Genomic DNA, 15,444 nt, shown 5'->3' on the forward strand with positions numbered 1-15,444 from the left:
CTACCTCAGAGGACAGTTGTAAAGATTTTTTAAAAAGTGTAAAAAGAGCCTTAGTACCCACAAAGCTCTATCCTGGTGAAAACCATTATTATCTCCTGTGTACCTACTATAGTACTGTAATCGTGGTAGGAAATATAGAGATGAGCCAGTCTCTGCCCTGGAGACTAATGTGAGAAAAGTTAAACAACCACCACAAAGTTAAATACAATTCAAACCAGCAGTGGAGCTCATTTCATAAGGTGCAGGCAGGACAAGCCTGCAGACTCTGGAGGAAGAGGAGAAGGACAACCAGCAAGCCCATGAGGGAAAGGGTGCTTGGGAGAGCTGGAAGAAGCCCCCAGGGTCACTCCTACCAGCAGAGCTGAAGCTCAAGTGACTGCAACGTCGCAGAGTCGAGAGAGAGCCCAGTGCCCGGAGACCAGTCAGGTAGCTAGGGGAGCAGATCCCTGTGTGCACAGATGATTTCTGTGTGGGTTTTAACTCATCTTGGAAAGATGACTGACAACCAAGCCAACACTCATGTGGCAGCTCATGGGGTTTTCTCTCAGTTCAGAGGGACTATGAAGGAAAAAGAGTTCTCTGTCAAGAGTCTGGGGCCATAAGCAGTGTTGAGTTCACTAATATGCCAGGCACTATACTTGGCACATCAGGGATATTTCCATTTGTTTTTACAAGTCTCTGAGGCTGGCATTTATTACTATGCTACCTAGTTTACAGGTGAGTAAACTGAGGGGAGCCTTAAGTCATAAAGCAGATAGCCAGAGTTCAAGTTCAGAAGGCATATGGTGCCACCAAAAGAACTCTAGCCTTGGAGTTGGAGAAACCTAGATTCAAATCCTGACTCTACTATCTTTGGAGTCTATGTCTCTGGGAAAGCGAAAATTTTTTGGAGCCTCAACTTCCCCATCAACAAAATGGTGCTAATAACACCTTTATCACAGAGTTGTGATGCTTGAAGGGATTACTGTCCTCCAAGGACAGTACCTGGTTCTTAGTCAGCCAAATTCTCAATATGACAGCAGTTTTCCATGGTCTGGCTTCTGCCTCCACCGCCAGCCCCTACCTCTCACCACTCTGCTCACACTCCATGCTCTACGCTCACTGGATTTCTTCAGTTCCTTAAATGCCATAGGGCTGCTTTCCCCTTTGGACTTTCACAAATACTGTTCCTTCCGTTTAGAACATAGGACACAACCTCCCCTCACCACCCCCAGCCCAGCTAACTCTGAGTTCTCCTTTCGATTTCACTTAAACACTACTCTGAAGTATACTTCTTTGACCTGGGAGGAGGCCGACACCCTGCTGTAAGCTCTCATGATACCCTTCCCCATCTTTCTTTTTTTTTTTTAAAGATTTTATTTATTTATTTGACAGAGAGAAAGACACCGTAGAGAGAACACAAGCAGGGGGGAGTGGGAGAGTGAGCAGCAGGCTTCCTGCTGAGCAGGGGACCCAGTGCGGTACTCAATCTCAGGACCCTGGGATCATGACCCGAGCTGAAGGCAGACTCAGCGACTGAGCCACCCAGGTGCCCCATATCATTCCCCATCGTATAGTCATATTCACCATGCTTTACTGTACTTATTTCTTTATATCTGTCTTATGCTCCAAGTCCACCCCTCAGCACCTTCACCCCACACCACACAGGCACACACACATGTGCATGACTGTGAGCAGCATGGATGCAATGATATGTCTATTTGGTTGAGTCCCCATCCTAACCCCTCCCCATCATAGTCACTGTCATCCTTCCCACTACCATCATCATCATCATCATCATCATCATCTCATTCTATATTATTAACTCATTCAATCCTCATAACACTCCTAACAGGTGGACACTATTAGCATCCTAACTTGATATATAGGGATACTGAGGCACAGAAGTTAAATAAGATGTCATTAAGGTCCTACTTAACCGGTGGAGCTGAAATTCAAATGCACTTAGCCTAGGTCCAGCCCCTATGGACGTCCTGACACACTACCTGTAGTGCCTTTCCCAATGCCGGGCTTGCGGCCAGAGCTTAAAGAAGGTCTGATGAATTGAATGATAGAGGACAAGCACTCAATAAATTGTGATTTCCTTTTCCGCTTCTCCTCTGGCTTCACATCCAAAACTCTTTCCACTACACTGTAGTGGTTTAAATAAGAATCAAGGACAGACTCCAGATAAAAACTCAGGGATGTGGTATGTTAATTAAAATTCAAGAAAGGTGTTAAAAGTGTAAAGAAAATAAAACTCAGGGAAAGGGACAAGGATAGCAGGAGGGCGTGAGGCTCTGTGGGCCCCACATGGACCACAGCTCACGGCTTTCATCAGCCAGTGAACAGGGAGCAGAGGCCTGGACAGAATCCTTCTGTGCTTAGGTTGCTTGCCACACATTTACTCCTCCATCTTTGGCAGAAGTCAAAGACATAAAGCAGAGCAGTCAGAGGAGAATGTCCAAAAAGAAAGGCCTGAGAAACAGGGCTCCTAAGAGGTTTACAGTGCCCAAATTCTGCACCTTCAGGAAAAGAAGGGGAAGAGTTACTTGGTCTGAGTCAATGCTCACAGTCAGGTCTCATGTGGCTACCACCTGGAGAGAGAGAGAGAGCCACAGAAGACAAGTCAAGGCCCTCCTCCTTTCTATAAGAAATTAATGCCCTGTTGAATGGTTTGGGGGTTTTTGTTTATTTGTGTGTGCATGTGTGTTTTCAATAAACCTTGGGTGGTGTTGGTCTCTTTAAAATGCAGGCCATCTGTGACTAAGGCTGGACTGTAAATTCTGGGTTACCTGTGGTGGTTACTGTTCCGTTTCTAATAGGAAACACATGGTTCAATGAAACGTGCACAAGATTCTCTGAAAACTATGCTCTGATGAAGCCCTTCTGATCAGGAAGTAAGGTAACAGCTCAGGCATCACCTGGCTCCTCCTGAAATACGATGCTGCTGTCCCCTGCCCTACGATAGACAGCACTGCTGTACCTGTCCTAAGAGCTGCAGGCATAGCTGAAGGGAAACCCAACCCCTGTGAGCTGCAATATTCTAGAATCTCCCTCCTCGTGAAGCAGCACACCCACACTCATAGGGCCACACACTGATTCCAGATCATACAAGCACTGCTCCTCATTGTGCCTTCTAAGCCCAGGTTTCTTTTAGGAGCTGGATGCTGACTTTCCCCCAAACACCACTCCCACAATTCATTCATCCATGTGACAAAGTACTGGGCAACAGGGGCAATAAACAGGAACACCACTCAGATGAACCAGCAAAACCCCAAACATCAGAATCACCACAATGGGGCACCTGGTTGGCTCAGTTGGTTGAGTGTCCACCTCTTGGTTTCGGCTCAGGTTATGATCTCAGGGTCTGGAGATCAAGCCCCACGTTGGGCTCTGCACTGGGCATGGAGCCTGCTTGTGATTCTCTCTCTCCCTCTTCCTCAGCCCCTCCTTCCTCCCCTTCCCAAAAAAAGAAATGAAAAAAAAAAAAAGAGTTTAGAAAAGATATAGGAGGCACGCCTGGGTGGCACAGCGGTTAAGCGTCTGCCTTCGGCTCAGGGCGTGATCCCAGTGTTATGGGATCGAGCCCCACATCAGGCTCCTTCGCTATGAGCCTGCTTCTTCCTCTCCCACTCCCCCTGCTTGTGTTCCCTCTCTCGCTGGCTGTCTCTATCTCTGTCAAATAAATAAATAAAATCTTAAAAAAAAAAAAAAAGAAAGGAAAGAAAAGATATAGGAAACAAGATGTACTATGAAAAGAAAAAAAAATTCTAAAAATGTGATTTTGGCAACATAAACCATTTATGAAAGTGACCTTTAAAAAAAAAAAAGACACTGTAGTCACTGTTGCACATCAGTACATTTTCCCCCTCATCCTTCAGGGCTCAGTATAGCAGATAAAGTCAAGGATTCTGGTGAACAGAGGCCTGATCCCCTCCCCCAGCCCTGCTCCAGAAAATGATATTTTGGGGATTTGTCCTTGTTCAAAAACCATGTGTCTCACTAAATCCTTTTCCCTTTCAGAGTCTCAACCTTGAACAGTAAACTAAAGGGGTTGGGTGAATAGGCACCATGGTCCTTCTGGACAGCGTGTGCTGCCATTCTCTCATACCAAAGAGGCAGCATGGGTACTGACATCAAGAGACCTGGGTCGGGGGTGCCTGGGTGGCTCAGTAGGTTGAGGGTCCAACTCTTGGTTTGGGCTCAGGTCATGGTCTCATGGGTCGTGGGATGAAGGCCCACGTTGAGCCTCACACTGGGCTCTGTGCTTAGCAGAGAACCTGCTTGAAGATTCTCTACCTCTTCCCTCCCCCCATTCTCTCTCTCTCTCAAATGAATCTTTAAGGAAAAAAGAGAGAGAGACCTGGGTTTCCTGAAGAGCTGTATAAAGTTTCCTCATCCATAAAATGGGGATAATAGAATCTACTATCACTGAGCTGCTTGTGGGGCAAATAAGATAATACATGGAAAGTGATATTTAAAGAAATATAATAATCAAATGTCATATTTGACAAGAGTCATATATCAGAAGAGTTATATATACTGGTTGCAGAAAATGCAGTCAAACAAAAAGAAAGAGAAAATCATTTATAATCTCTTTCCCTAAGCAAATCGCCTCCTAGGGGTAATTATAGTTAACATTTTGGTATACATCTTTCTAGGTTTTTTTGGTTATATACACTCACCTGTATGTGTGTAGATTTTTAAGTGTATGGATTTAAAAAACAAAAACAACTATAACATTATATAAAATTTTTTGTTTTCCATAGAGTGGTATTTTCCCCAAACCCAAAAATCAGAACTCACGATCTACCAATAGAACTAATTACCAAAGACCCTCAGCATTCATTCAACATTTGCTCCTATGACCCTAAATACTCACAAAAGGGGTGGCAAGAGGATAGCTTCACAGTGATATAATTTTCAGAAATACTAAATATTATAACCCAACCTTAAAGACTTAAAAGTTCAAAAAAGTCGCATAATAAAGAAAACTGAATTTATTTAACCCAGGATTTACCAAATGTGATTTTAGCTGAGAATTCTTTTCTTATATCACACCTTTTAACAAAAAAATCTCTGGCTTCTAGGGCTCTACGACACATCAGTGGAGTAAATGTTATTTTATAGCACTTGAAATGAGGTTGCCACCCAGGTAGGGTTGCTACATGAAAGAAAACAAAATAAAGAAAGAGAGGGAAAAGGAAGGAAAAGAAGGGAAAAGGAGAAAGAGACACCCAGATAAATTTCAATTTCAGATAGCAACAAACATATTTTAAAATGATAAGTTTGTTCCAAATATTGCATGGGGCATATGAATAATTTTTTAGTATGTAAGTATAACCCCAATATTGCATGGGACATACTTATACTAAAAAGTTATTAGTTGTTTATCTGAAATTCAAATTTACTGGGCAATCCTACCCAGAGAAAATCTGAGTAGTCAGATCTACTAGAAACAGAGGCCCTAAACACAGTATCAAGCCTACCCAGAAGCTGTGGAAGGAGATCAGCAGGGCATGAGAAACAAGATATGCCTGATGAATCCCAAACTGCAAACGGAGGAATAAAAAAGGGCAACAAGTAACATTTGAAGAAGGCATTACTGAGCTTGGGTACTTGAGAATCTAGGCCAGACTCCAGGGACCAGGTTCAGACTGGCATAGAACGCGCTCTGCAGGGGAGTCTCTCCCTTCTGGGCTGTCTCAGAGCACTGTGGCCTTTCCTGTATATCCATCTCCACGTGAGCACCTGCTTGCTGGAGGGGGGTGTGCCCTACACATCTGCTGCCCCGACCGTCCTTTAGGACAGGACCATGCTTCGACAAGACACTCATGTCAGCATATTCCAGGGCCACGTTCAAGTAGACACTGAATTCAAAGTGTCTGATCTTTCACTCTAACAAGGTTCTGTCTCAGGAAGCTCATTAGTGCTTAATTACTAGACGGCAATTACTAAACATTACCATAATCAACTGCTGCAAGCTCACTTGCTTTACATAAGCTGCTAATTTCATGTTATTGCAAGTTAATTATTCTCCTTGGCCAGGGATGTCAAACACCCACCTGTGCCATGGCTGCTCCTCAGTCAGCAGGCCATAATCTCCAGCACTCTGACCCGGCCCTTTACCGTTCACAAAATATGGTCGCAGACATGATCTCATCTGCACCTGCCAACAATCTCACGAGCTGCTTCTTATCAGTTATTATGCAAGTGAGGAAACTGAGAGTTGCGGTAATGAAGTGTCACTCCAAGTCCCACACTAGTGAGTTGCAACGTGGCCTCCCCATCCTCGCCACTGAGGACATAAGGAGTTTACATTCTATCATTGTTAATACCAATAATCATAGCTGACACGTATTCAATGCTTATTATGTGCCAGGCGCTGTACTCATGTCTGTACTCATTCAAGCTTCACAACAATCCTGGGAGATGGGTACTGTTATTATTATCCTCAGCTTACAGAAAAGGACACTGTAAGCTTCCATCAAAATTACACAGCTAATGAGTAAAACCGCCAGGATTCAAAACCCACGTCTTTCTGGGAAAAAATTAAGTTGGAACTCTATCTCACTCCTTATACTAAAATAAATTCCAGATGGATTAAAGATCTGGATTTTGAAAAATGAAAACATAAGAGTACTAGAAGAAAGCATGGTCTATATAAAATCTTAAAGTGGGGAAGGCTTTCTAAGAATTACTCAAAATCAAGGCCATAAAATAAAGAGATTGACCAATTTGACTAAATAAATTTTTAAAAACCCTGCATGGCAGAACAAGAAAAGATGAACTCCTTAAAATATCTGAAACACATATAACTAAAGGCTAATTTCCTTAAATGCTGAAAGGGTTCCTACAAATCAATAAAAGAAATTGAATAAGTCAGTAGAAAAAAAATGGACAAAGGACACAAGCAGATAGTTTATAAGGAAGGGAATAAAAATGGCACTTACATATTTTTTAAAATGATCAGCTTTACTCCTGAGAGTAAATTCAAGCTCTAATGTATAATTTATACTTATAAATTATACTTTTAAACAATTAAGATTATAATTATAAATTATCATTTTAAACAATTAAGATGATAATTATAATAAAACTATAATATAGAATTCAAAATCAGAAGCCATTTTTCATTTCAGACTGGCAGAGTTCACTCCGTGAAGGAGAGGGTATGGAGAAATGGGGGGCCGTCACCACTGGTAGGAGGTAAATCAATGCACCCTCTATGGAGGGCACTATCGATTTAAAACTAAAAAGGCTATTACAAACCCTCTGACCCAGCAATTCCACTTCTCGGAATCTATCCTACACTTACATAATACACGTGTACAAAGACACATGTAGTAGGATATTCATTACAACAACGTCTGTACTAACAAATAGGAAAAACAACCTAATAGTCCATCAACAGGAAAACGGTTGTAATATTATGAAAACTACACGTCAATATACCATGCTGTGGACATCTGCAAGATGCATTAAGTGAAAGAAGCAAGGTGGAAAATGGCGTGCATAGTATGAAAAGGGGGGCATTTAATTATTTCTCTGCATAAGCATAAAATATCTCCAGAAAGAGACACAAGAAAACTAGCAACAGTGTTTGCTTCTGGGGAGGCTGTCATATATATCTAGCTGTAGAAAGGAGGGTAGCCTCCAACTCTTAAATTGTATTCCGACCTTCCACTCAGTCTGCTTGCAAGGCAAGACAGTTTCCTTCCTCAGTGAGAGAAGTCCTTTAAAAAAAAAAATCTGTTCGGGGCGCTCTGTTTCTATCTTTCAGTCTTTCTCTGTCTGCTCTGCTGCACACCCTTTGCTAGATGGGGAAGGAATGTCCCACCCAGCTTGTGGGGTTGCCCTTCCCAGCTCACTGTGTGCCACAGCTTTCTCTATTAAACCTTGTCCCAGCCCAGTAAGTTCCTACATGATGGGCTCATTCTTTCATACCAACTTCCCTCAAAACCGAGCAACCATCGCATGGCAGCCAAAACCACCGGAGAGAACCACAGTCTGTTTATTTCACCAGTAAAAACAAAACTCTCCAACATTTGTCTCATGAATCATGGCTCAGAAATTACTCACTGCCCTCTGACACAGAATCCTCCTGAGGAAGGAGGAGCCTCTTTTTCTCCCCATTTTACAGAGATGGGATTTGAAATCGGAAAAAGTGACTTGCCTCAGGCCACGCAGCATGTGAAACAGAGCCAGAAGAGCACACACCCGGGTCCCCTGACTCTGAGCTGCCGCCCCGCACAGACAAGGTCTGCAAGTATAAATCCCTCCTGGGCAAGGCCACAGGCATAGCACAGAGGAGGCTGCCATGGACCCACAGAGGGGAGCTCGCTCAAAAGCAGCCCTTGGGAATATTTTTTCAGACATGTAAAAAAATAAAAATAAAAAATAAAGTAGGCCTGAGATCTCTACAATATAATTTTCAAAAAGCAAGACAATAAAACATTTTATTTTATTCTTTGTATATATCACCTTTTATATCTTCCTATTTCCCAGAAACACACAATAGATTTGGGATACCAGGCAAGAAAGGAAAATGAAAGTTAACCCATGAAGCAGCATTTCATTGGCACTCCCCACAGCCAACGTCGGAATTCTCTTGTTGGAGTAATAGTGCTCTTTCACCTTCCCTAGTGAGACAGCGTCCCTGCCCTGAGCACAGGTCTGATCTTCCGCAGAGGTGAGAGGAGGAGAGAGGGCCACTGCGCCGAAGACACCTGGGCCCCCATTCGGTTAGCGCCCCAGGCAGAACTAGCTTGTTTGCACCACAGCCCTCGGGTGCAGGTTCTTGCCAAAGAGTCTTGGATGCGCCAGGAAATACGGGCACCTTGTTTCCTGGGGGAAAAGAAAGATACTTTTCCCGCTCATTAATGCCTTTCCAAGATGGGGAGCTTCTGTATGCAAAACATGTTTGTGGAACTGCTTTAAAAAAGGTCTTTCCAGACCCAACTTGCTGTTTCCGTCTTCTGCGCAAGCAGGCCGGGCTCCCTCCGCTGTCCTTCTCCAACAATAAACAACATCGCCCTCAAAGTGCTCCGGAGGTTCATTCCAATGTCCGTCCCATTGTGTTCTCTAAGCTGGGGACTGCGTCTAATCTCTCCTCTGCAGAAGCTTTCCTGCGCCTGTTTGGCTGGACCGGAAGGGCCTCCTTATCAGCATCTTCAGTCTCCTCCCCCAGGCCGAGCACACAAAGCAGCCTTGCCGGGCAGCCAGGGGGCAGGGCTGCAGCCCACAAGTGGGATCAAGCACTTCCCTAGTCTTAGGGACCCACAGCCCTTCGAGGACAGAGGTGTCTCCTTCCCTGCCAGAAGACTGTCACTCCAGGCTGGACCCTTCCTTCAGCTGTTGAAACAGATTCCCTCCTCACTGGAAGCATGAGAAAAAGTGAAAGGGAAGCAAGTGTCCACATGGCCTGGGACTCATATGGACGAGAATAAAATACAGGAATTCTCCCAAGATTCGTCTCAAGTTTGTCCCAGTTCCTGTGTCATTCAAGAGAATGACTACTTGTGTAGGGCCTATGTATTTTACACACACCAGCCATTCCATCCTTGAAACAGCCCTGTGGGGCAAGAGCAGATTTCTTAGTTACTATTACTATCAGTAAGCTTTTACAGCTATAGAGCACCTCAGGTTTGCTAAGTACTTCCCTATAAATTATCTTACCTGCATCCTGGCAAATTCCTGTATGAAACTCTTCCTCAACATGGCCCCCAACACACACACACACACACACACACACACACACACACACACACACACACACACAGCATGCCATAAGCCATCTGTCACCGAGGCCTGCAGATGTTCAGTCAGAAATGTAGCTTGAATTCCTCCTTGGCACCACCTTTGTCCCTCCGGCACCAAGCTGGATCAGGCCCAGCCCAAAGCTCTGCTGTCACCCAGCCAGGCTACCATGGACTTCTAAACAGGTGAAGTATATCAAATGGCATAACGTTCCTCAACAGCAAGTTTTCAATATTCATCAAAAGCCTTAACAATGTCCGTACTCTTTCATCCAACAATTCTGCTTCTGGGAATTTTCCTAAGGAATGATGCCAAGATGTGTACAAAGGTTTATTCACAGGAAAGTTCATTCCAGCATTACTTAGAATTGCCCCAAGAACAGAGAGAGGAGTAAAACCTCTATACAACAGAGAAGAGGGTTATATTTTTGTTTTGGTTTTCCTTTGAGCCACATGATGTAACATTATGAAATACATACTTGGAAGGAAATACATTTTTTAAATGCTTACCTTACCTCTGAGTAGTGGGATTATGGATAGTTTATGTTCTTCTTTATATAATTTATATCTTTTCTAAATTTTCTTGAATACACATGACATTTAGAGACAATACACCTTATTAAAATATCATTGAGGCTTAATACCAGTGAGGGAAACATGGGGCAGACACACATGCACACAGCTAGTGACCATCCACATTCAATTTGCTCTTCTAGGAAACAGGCTCTTACTGGGTACAAAGCAAAAGCCATAACAGAGTTCAAACCTTTTGTGCAGTGAGCTCACCGCTGCGAATTCACTTTAAGGAAAGAATTGAACAAACTCAAAATGCTAAATGAACAAAAATGTTCATTACGTCTTATCTAAAAGAACTGGAAACGCTCCAAATGTCCAACAAGGGATCGTTCAGTATGGAACATCAACACCATGGAATGCAGGGCAGCCATTAGAAATGCCAATTATGAAAACTATGTGGAAATATGAAATAATGTTGACAACAGGCTATAAAATAAAAATATACAAAACTGCAGCTATGAAGAATCAGCATGTATGTGAACAAGGACATTTCAAAAGGAAGAATGGGTTATGTTAGAATTATGGGACTACAGGGAGCTTTTTTATTTTTTAAGTTTTGTCCTTTTTTGGTTCTTTTTTTTTTACAAGTTTTTGACATTTTGCGTGTACCACAGGCACATTTTTTAAAATATAGGAAACACAGAAAAGGGGAAAATAAATTACCACAAGGAACACAATCACTGTCCGCATGTTGATGTGTTCCTCCCTGTCTCTTTTTCCTATGCACTGGGTGGTTCGGTTTGGTTTTTATCACTGTGATCATGTCAGTGTTTTTAAAGCAGTTACAAAATCATTTCAGTTTTTTTAAAAAAATCAGTGAACTTCCCATTAGACCATCAAGAGAACACAGTAGTGGGTTTTCTCAAGCGCTATCAGGAGAATGTACCTAACACAGTGCCTATTTGTAAACAAAAACGGGGCATGTTGCGCTGTTGTCACAACAGATGGATTGATCAAAGTTCCTCAACACTTGCAGAGACTCCCAGGCCTATTTCAGTAGTCATAAGTCAGGAGCAGGGAGAATACTGTGCTACCAAAGCTGACATTGTTGGAAACTGGAAGCAATTTGACCAGACTTTGAAAACAAAAAAAAATACAACAGCGTACCAAGTTTTCACATCAGAAAAAAAGCGTGAAGGGAACAAATCCAGTTGGCCATTAGGTCCAGAATATTAAACCTCCTTTATATCTCTCACATCCTTACTCTCCTGCCCATCTGTCCTGACCTTCCCTGGGGCCAACCTCTCCTACCTTGGCAGCAGCTGCCCCTGTTCCACATCCAGGCCACGTGGACTCCTTCCACGAAGAGACACAGAGACAGGGAAAAATCACCAAGCAGCGCATGAGCTCTGCTGCCCGCTGAGTGAGTGTGGGCCCTGGAAAGAGGGAGAGGGGAGGCTGAGTCGGCTGTCGCTATGGAGGGGCTCAGTTTCTGCAGGAGTGTGATGCTTTTGTGCTTTTCGAACAACAGGGCCCCTCCACACAAACCGACTATTCATCTCGTACATGCATCTACCAAAGACTGCCCTCTGTTCCAAGGCTAGGGGAAAAGCTGCTGCCTTGAGCTGAGAGAGACATGAGATGCTACCGCTCGCACAGCAAGCCTCACTCAAATACGCCTCACTTCAAGGACAAAGGTAACTGCATTTTTTGCCTTAGAGGCTCTTAGAAACTAACCCAGGTCCAAGAGGCAATGCAACTCCACTGTAACCTTTCCACAGAACTAATCTGACCATGTCATTCCCACACTGAAATCTCCTCAGGGGCTCCGGGCTGCCCACACAAAGCCGTGAGAGGAAGTCCAGTCCCCGGGTGAAGAGGGCAAACTTTGGAGCCGAACTGCCTGACTGAGTCCTGCCTCTGCCCTTTATGAATTGAATGGCCTTGGGCAAGTTCCCTATCCTCTTGGTGCCTGTGTTTCTTTATTTGTCAACAGGGATAATAACAGTACTTACCTCATAGGGTCGTGGTGCAGAATAAAGGAATCAATAAAGAACAAAGAAAGAGTCTGGCATATAGGAAGCACTCAGTAAGAGTTACCTGCTGTTCCTATTCCTGCTATTGTTGGAGAAAGTTCAAATTCTCTAGCAGCACATACACAGCCATCCATGACTCACACTCTGCCCCCATCTCTCTAGCTTTGTTTCTCGTGACCTTTGAGTTACCACTGCCACTGTGCTCATGCAGACAGGCCAGGGTCCCAGAGTGCAGACCCCAAGGCAGGTTCATTCCTCCACACCTTTACTCACATGGCCATTCTCTCCTTGTTGGCTGGTGAGCAACCACAGATCTCTGAAACCTTCCTTCCCCCTCTAAGTGGATTAGCCACTCCCTTCTTTGTGCCTCCGCTATGTTCTATTAAGACTCTCTTCAAAGACAGTTTATTTTCCTCATTGATTCATGTATCCTACTTCCCCTACTAGACCTTCAACACAGAGGCCCCTATGAATTCTTAACTGTAACTCCATTGTCTGGCACTTAGTCAACCCTAAATATTTATTAAATAAATGCAAAAGAAATATTGATCAGAACACACAAAGCTGGCAATACTTTTCACAGAACCTAAACACCAGGATTTAGAAATCAAATCCCAAAACACTTCGACTCTAAGGACAGTTAATTGGAAAAGATCATATAACCAAAGAGAAGAAAATTATAATTTCCCAGGAGAAAGCCAAACCTTGTTACAACGCAGTGTCTGTGTATATTAGGGGATGGAGACAGAAGTGACATTAATAATGGCTCTAAACTAGCTGATGCTGACTATTCATTGAATAGTACTTTTTAAACTGTTTCTTCAGAAAAATGTAGTGTCATAGCTGATTGGGGAGTACCTTTCACCTCGCTGAGAATGCAGGTTACCTCAATATAAAATACTACAGGAGACCCAGACTGTAAGAAAGAAAGAGGATTAATCTTTGTTGGGTGTCTATGATAAGGCAGATACTTAAAAAATAATATATTTTCTATTTATTAAATATGCTGGACGCAGAACTATTCACTTCAAGTGCATTTTCAGGTTTGATAGTGTAAGTCCTAAACAACTCTGAGACATAAGTATTAGCCTCTCCATTCTACAGATGAGAAAAACATATTCCCCCAACCCACATATTTCTAAGTGAGCATCTACTGTGAGCAACTACTGATCTAGGAGCAGAGCATACAGCAATAAACAAATAGAAAAACTTCCCGGGGGGGCGCCTGGGTGGCACAGCGGTTAAGCGTCTGCCTTCGGCTCAGGGCGTGATCCCGACGTTATGGAATCGAGCCCCACATCAGGCTCCTCCGCTATGAGCCTGCTTCTTCCTCTCCCACTCCCCCTGCTTGTGTTCCCTCTCTAGCTGGCTGTCTCTATCCTGTCGAATAAATAAATAAAATCTTTAAAAAAAAAAAGTTCCCACACTTCAGAGAGTATACATTCCAGTTGGGCAACAAACAGAGCAATGAATGAATGGGGAAATGAACATATACATTAATGAACAAGAAAAATATCAGATAGCGCCAAGTTCTCACTTGCAGAGAACTAGTAAAAATAGGAAGGGAACAGAGTGACTAGACAGAGTGGGATGTCAGAGAAGGTCTCTCTGAGGTGGCTATATTTAAGATGAGATTTGCACAAGAAAGATCAAGCACATGCAGATTGGAAGAAGAATATTTCACGCTGAAAAAAGAACTAGGGCAAAGGCCCTAAAATGAGAATAGGCTTTGGCAAGTTCAAGGAACCCAAGCCAGCACAGTGAGGCTGATGCACTGTCAGTGAGAAGCAGGCTGAGTGAGTGACACAGGGCAGGTCACAGAGACCTTGGTCCGCCAGGGTAAGGAGTGTGGATTTCATTCTGAGTATAATGGGAGGCCACCTGTGGGGGGCAGATGGCAGGGGAGGGAGTGTAGCACAAACTGAAAAACAGTGTTAACGATTTCTGTGGTCTCTGTAATGGAGGGTATTATGGTATGGCTACGGGTAGAAGCAAGAAGTCTAGTTAGGAGATCATTGCAAGTGGTCTAGGTCGCGGATGATATGGCTTGGACTAGGGCGCAGGTGGTGGGGATGGTGGGAAGGGATACATTTGGGAATGTTTCTGAAGACAGAAAACATAGAACTCACTGAAGGAATGGATAATGTTAGGGAAGAAAGAAACAAATCAAAAGCAATGCCTGGATATTTTGGCTTGAGCACTTGGGGGGATATTAGCACCACTTACTGAAGTGGGGAAGATTGAAGAACAACATGTTTTGGGTGGAGACAAAGTCAAGAGTTCTCTTACAGCCATATGAAATGTGCAGTGCCTCTTAGGCATCTAACTGGACATAAGCCTGGAGTTCCAGAGAATGGTTGAGGATAAAGATACATATTTGAAGGTCATTAGCAAATGGATGCTGTTGAAAGTCATTGCATTAGACTAGGATATCTGTATCTCAGAGAAGAGAAGGGGGCCATTTCAGAACATGGAGCACATCACCATGTAGAGGGGGAGAAGAGAAGGAGGAGATCCAAGAGAGGTAGGAACTGACCCAGGAAAGCAGAGTGTCCAAGAAAACAGCGATCAACTTTGTCAAATGCTGCTGAGAAAAGGAGTAAGATTAAAAGAAAGCAGTGGCCTTCAACCTGGTCACATGAAGGTCATTCATTGATTAACATTGACAAGAATAGTCCTGGTGGAACAATGGGAAGAGATTAGAGCGAGGGAAAGGCGTCAAAGCCCAAACTAGGGACAACCTGTACGTTTTACTGAGAAAAGGAACTTGAAGACAGCTAGAGGGGGGATATAATGTCAACAGAGGTATAAACTAATTAACAAATTTATTTTGGAATAGTTAAGAGACAAATTAGAACATTTTGGGTTTTCAGATGGTGGGGGAGGGGTTGTCTATTTTCAAATAAGAAATACAGGGGCATGTTTATTTGCCACTAAGAATTATCCAGTGATGAGGGTAAATCTGATGATGGCAGAGAGAAGGGGCATAATTACAAGATCAAAAATCTACAAGACTTAATCTTAACAAAACTAATAATGTACCCAGGGTAAAAGAATTGGTAGTCTGTGGAGCTGGGATACTAATCCAGATCTGTGTTTTTTGTTGTTTTTTTTTAAAAGATTTTATTTATTTCTTTGACAGAGATAGAGAC

General features: G+C 43.3%; 1 protein-coding gene across 2 annotated transcripts in view; it reads right to left on the minus strand.

Annotated features, from left to right (window-relative positions):
- Nucleotides 1-15,444, minus strand: part of RAB30 (RAB30, member RAS oncogene family) — an 83,103-nt gene that overhangs the window by 24,985 nt on the left and 42,674 nt on the right. Inside the window, exon 2 of one of the 2 annotated variants that reach the window (XM_045815554.2) lies at nt 11,568-11,692. The exons of the other annotated variant lie outside the window; for it this stretch is intronic. The gene's annotated coding sequence lies outside the window, so the exon portion shown is untranslated. The remainder of the gene's footprint in view (nt 1-11,567; nt 11,693-15,444) is intronic. 2 annotated transcript variants of the gene reach the window in all.

The sequence above is a fragment of the Ursus americanus genome, chromosome 16 (assembly GCF_024610735.1).
Source record: "Ursus americanus isolate L20-20 chromosome 16, mUrsAme1.1.p, whole genome shotgun sequence".
NCBI classification, from domain to species: domain Eukaryota; kingdom Metazoa; phylum Chordata; class Mammalia; order Carnivora; family Ursidae; genus Ursus; species Ursus americanus.